The sequence below is a fragment of the Chrysochloris asiatica genome, unplaced genomic scaffold (assembly GCF_000296735.1).
Source record: "Chrysochloris asiatica unplaced genomic scaffold, ChrAsi1.0 scaffold00119, whole genome shotgun sequence".
NCBI lineage: Eukaryota > Metazoa > Chordata > Mammalia > Afrosoricida > Chrysochloridae > Chrysochloris > Chrysochloris asiatica.
In genome coordinates, this window is record NW_006408637.1 from 8029093 (window position 1) to 8034732 (window position 5640).

Below are 5640 nucleotides of genomic sequence, written 5' to 3' on the forward strand. Positions count from 1 at the left end.
GAGCCCCTGGTGCCGCCGCCCGCCGCGCGCCTTCTCGGCTGGCGATCCCGCCGGCGCCTTTGTGCAGCGGGCGGCTCTCGGCGATTGGCTCGCGGAGGCGGGTTTTTTTCTTCTTTCTTTTCCTGCTTCCTTGCAATATGAAAAGCCCAGATGATGTGGCACTGACGTCGTTGTCCAGCTCAGGTAACCGAAGAGCCGCCAAAGAGCTGGCCATAAACTTGGCCAGGTGTGGGTGGCTGGCAAGGCGAGGCGAGGAGACTGTGGCTGCCCTCCTGGAGGCCTTGTCCACGCCTGTCGGTCTGACTGCCCCAGCAGTGGCTTGGGGGTCTCCTCCTCCCGTGGGAAAACTGAAGGAGACTAGGCCCGCAGTTGATAGCACTCGGAGTGTGTGTGTAGGGGGTCTGGGAGTGACTTCTAGGAAAGGTTGTAACTTGTCCGAAGCCCCCTGTCCGAGCCTCCACCTGTTTCCCACGTGTTCCCTCCTAATTAAAGGCACTATTACAAAATGGCGAGCACCTTATAGGGGGCCTTTATGAGGGTGACAACTTTAGAATCTAGAACTGGAAGGTACTCCTAGATCAGAAAAGTCTCCACCCCACCCCACCCCCATTTGCCCGGTTCTTAAGAAACAAGGGTTAACGAAGGTTTGAGAAAGGTCCCATTTTTTTTAGTGGCGCTGTAGGATAAGCATGATGTCGGTTTGAACCCCATCAGCCACTCCTCAGAAACCCTATTTTGTTGTTGTTAAGTGCCGTCCAGTCGGTTCTGACTCATAGCGACCCTGTACAGGGTTTCTGAGGCTGTAAATCTTTACAGGAACAGAAAGCCTCATCTTTCTCCCGCGGAACAGCTGGTAGTTTCGAACTGCTGACCCTGAGGTTCGCAGCCTGATTTGTAACCACTACGCTACCAGAACTCCTTTAGAAACCCTATCTATACAGCATTGGAACCAACTCAATGGCACTATCAACAATTCTGTACAATACCTTAGGTTTTATGATGAACATTCCATTGTACCAACTACCAGACACAATTGAGATTTTCCACGTGTCTGTATGTTGTTGTAGTTGTTAGGTGACATGGAACCAGTTTAGACTCAGTGAGCCTGGCTTCAACAGAAGGAAGCACTGCTTGCCCAGTTCTGCGCCCTCCTGACAGTCTATGTTTAAGCCCATTGTTGGAGCCACTGTGTCATTCCATCTCTGCGAGGGTCTTACTTTTTTCCCACTGACCCTCAGCCAAATTCCATATCCTTCTCCAAGGACTGGTCCCTTCTGACCACAGGTCCAAAGTATTAGAATCCTTGATTCTAAGGCGCACTCTGGCTGTACTTCTTCCAAAACAGATTTGTTCATTCTGGTAGTCCATATTCAATACTCTTTCCCAACACCATAATTCAAAGGTATCAGTTTTTCTTCTGTTTTCCTGATTCATTGTCCAGCTTTCTCATGCATATAAGACGATGGAAAATACCCTAACTTGGGTCAAGTGCACTTTTCTCATCAAAGTGAAAACTTAGTTGTTGTTTTTTTAACACTTCAAAGAGGCCTTTTGCAACATATTTGTCCAAAGCAATATGTAGCTTGATTCCTTAAATGGTGTTTCTATATGTGTTGATTCTGAATCCAGGTAAAATGAAACCCTTGACAACTTCAATATTGTCTCCTATCTTGACCTAGACCTGAAATATCCCTCCAAGGCCACCCCATCAAAAGTTACATAAGAGTAACTTAGCAAGCAGAAAAAAACTATCAGAAATATAGAGAGGGCTGTGGGATAGAAGAAAAAGGTCAGCAACTCCATAGTAGCAGCAAGGAGGTTTTTAAGGGGGATTAGTCTTGGGCAGTGGTGGTGGCTGGGTTGGTTCAATCTTCTGTACCTCCTAGCAGGACGCAGGAGTTTTTTATGGCTTTGGTGAACATGACAACTCCAAGATCACCTCGTCAAAAGTTGCATTGTTATTAAGTGCCTTGTGTCGGTTCTGACCCATAGCAATCCTGCGTAGGGTTTCTGAGCAGCAGCTGGTGAGCTTAAACTGCCGACCTGGCAATTCAAACTGACTTTACAGTCCAGCGCACTAACCCACAGCACCACACCAAGTTGCATAGGAGTGATTTAATGAGTGGAAATGGGCTATCAGAAAGCAGCTGCTACACCCATACAAAATCTATTTCCCCTTCAGTCCATCCTCCAGGACCAGCTCTTACAACCTGCAGGCCTCCTTCTTCTACCAAGTCCCTGCAGCCCCCAACAGAGGTTTTAAAACTTGGAAACCCTATACAGGGTCGCTATGGGTCGGAATCGACTCGATGGCACTTAACAACATGTAGGGAGAGGCAACTTTGCTGTAATTGGAGGTACAGACCACAGCTGCAATTTAGATAAAACACAGCAGAGCAAGCCTATGCCCAGGAAAAAAACAAAGATGCAACAAAAATTAGCAGCAGCCCCAAGAGAAGGAAGGAAGGAAACCAAGTGACCACAGCAGGTATGTTCAAAGCCTTTATCTGTTTCTTCCTGTAGCCTGATAAATCAGTAATGTTCTGGTGGTTGTTGCCGTTGTTATTAAGTGCTTTCGAATTGGTTCTGATCCATAGCAACCCTGTTCTGGTTGTTGTTGTTGTTAAATGCTGTCGAGTCGATTCCGACCCACAGCGACCCTGTATAGGGTTTCCAAGGAGCAGCTGGTGGTGAGCTTGAACCACCAACCTTGCAGTTCAAATGGCTCTGCAGTCTGACGCATTAGCCCACAGCACCACACCAGTAGTCTGGTATATGTATATATATTTATATATATATATAATATATACAACATCTGGTCTTTACTATAACACATGTCCCACCTTGAGCAGCTGTTAAAATATCTAGATCCATTCAGTTCTGAAGGTCAAACTTACTCAGCTTCGAGCGTTCTCTGCGGTTGTTCAAGACCTGCTTAGTAAAATTCCTTAGAGCTTCAGTGTGTCCTATGACTTCCAAGGGGCCAAGGAAAGGAACAAAAACAGTTCAAAGGTGATCGCACCAGGAGAAAACGCAGTTGGTGCGCCTGGCTTTAACCGTGGAGTAATTCAGATGGTTCTGGCAGCATAGGGCCACCCCAGAGTGGAGCACTTACCGAATCACATGGTAACCAGGGCCACAAGTAACAGACACACCGTCATTTAGTGTCGTTCATTAGGAACGAGGTGCTGCACCCATCCAGTGCTATCACTTGCTGGTAATGGGAGACAGGACACTGAACCGTTCAGGAGAGGGACTTGGAGGGAGACACGAGAACTCATGAGGTCTTACTCAGCTCATAGAGGCAGGCTTTCCTAGAACTAGGTGGGCACAAGCTAACCTAAACCATCCCCACCCTCTCATGGCCACACCAAGAGGCATTGTGATCTCTTTTCAAAATGCATGTTTCCAGGACAATCTGGGTCCAAGAGACGGTGATGCTATGTGTGTTCCCCCCACTCTCCCATCCCGTTCCTTAGTCACAGAGGTAGGAACACACTCTTAGGTGTTTCCCATGGCTACTTAATCAGAGGTCTCACGTTCAAGATGTGCAGTCAACGCTTGAGAAGGCGGATTGTCCACAGATCCAGCAGCTGTTTTTGTGGGGGACTTCAGTGAAGCTGTAAGCCCACTCTAGGCAAACATCCTCTGCCCTGAAGAGAGGAAAGCAGAGTAGAACACACCTGTGGTTGGAAAGACAGGTGTTACCAGGTAGCAAGAGGGGTACATTTTTTCCTTCTATTAGGATCACTATAGTGACTTCCCCTCAGGTACTGAGAACAGTGAGTGCCTTCAGCATTTTCCCTGAGTGGACCATACTTGATGCCCCAGGAAAGGCACTAGAGGATTGTGAGTAAAATCACCCATTTTCCTATATACCAGAAAAGGAGACCCACTTCCATCCCTCCTGCTAGGGAAACTTTGCTGTATAATCTGCCTGCCTGCCCCCCACTGACTGGGCTTGCTTATGTATCTATTGTTCCAGAATAGTGAGGAAGAAGTTTAGGGCATCGAGTGAGCACACAAGATAATTTTGTACAGCAGCTACCAAATTACTATCTTGTTATGGCTATTTTCCAACCAACATGGCGCAACAGTGTCTAATTCCCTACTGGATATACCATTCTGACTGGTGCTGTAGCACTTGCTTCTTGGTTCTCTGTCTGGCAAGAGGTAAATGGCTGTACCTGAAAACCAGGTTAGTGCCCAAGGTTTGGAGGCGCTCTCAGATGTCCTGCCACAGCCATGGCGCTTTTCCCCACGGGTCTTTCACTGTTCCTTTTGTCATTGGCCAATCTACATAGTTACCCTGCAGGCTACAGATTGTCCAGAGGGTTAAGGGGTAAGGTGATGTCCATCCTTACAACCCTTGTTTCTGTCCATTGACTCTTTTTCCCTGCATCAGCTTACAGCCAGGTGGGTTGAGTAGAGGCTTGTATGACCACCACTATTAAGGAGTCCTGGTGTGGTGCTGTGGGCTAATGCATCAGACTGCAAAGTCATTGGAACTGCAAGGTCGGTGGTTCAAGCTTGCCAGCGGCTCCTTGGAAACCCTACACAGGGTCGCTATGGGTCGGGATCGACTCGATGGCACTTAACAACAACAACAATCACAATGGTGGCACACCTCAGTTGGAACCACTCCTGTACCAGGCATTGGCTAGCAATGGGTCTTCCCCTGTCTTAGTAAAGAGAGGAGGCACCTTTGGCCACATTGCTAGCCTGTGCTGGGAGAGGGGGTCACCTTGATATGTCACTGGGCCAAGTACAACTTGTAACAATTGGGACAACAGATTGAGAGAAAGGACAGTGTATGCATGCTGCTTAGTCAGCATTGGGCGATAGCTGATGACAGCTTGAAAATCAGTTCATTGATCCATCCGTGGACAGGCAACACTGTGAAGGCTCTCAGCTTCCTGCCCTGTTATTGATTCCGCCTGGCAAAGAGTGGTAAAGGTCACCAACAAATGTTTCTCTACAGGACTGTATTGATATTCTGCCCCCTGTATTGCAGAGAGTGGGAGGTTGGGGTTTCTCAGCACCCCTACTCAACAGTTCAGCAAAACTGGCGAAGGTTTTAGAAGTGTAAACACTACAGCCGTCCTTGCAGCTTGCTTTGGTCTCTGCCCCAGTCTCAGGAGGCACCTATTTTTTTAAACCAATCAAGTGGTATCAAGCACTGGGCCAAATGGGGTGTAAAAACCTTTCAAGAACTCAAAAGACACACAAAGGCTTGTACTTTGGCATTCTAGGGATGGGGTAGACTTGTATCTTATTGACTGTGGTGGGTTCAAGGAACACACAGGCTTACCTGAGCGCACGACCCCTAAGAATTTCACCAGTGTTCCTGGCTCTTGCACCTTTGGGGAGTGCATCTCCCCTACTGGGCATCTAGTCAATCCTGTAATAGAGAAACGTCTTCAGTAGTTAACCTGATGTCATCAGGATAAAGAAACCAGTGGACAGGGGCTGAGAAAGGAAACAGTCGGGTTCCTAGCAACCATCCCAGGCCTCTACCAAGGGCTTCTAACAGGGAATTAAGTTCAGGCTGCAGCGTGTATGTGCAGACCACCTTTTGGGGTTCCCTATAGTCCACTGTCGTATGCTTAAATCCACCTGGATTCTTCACAGACCTTGTTG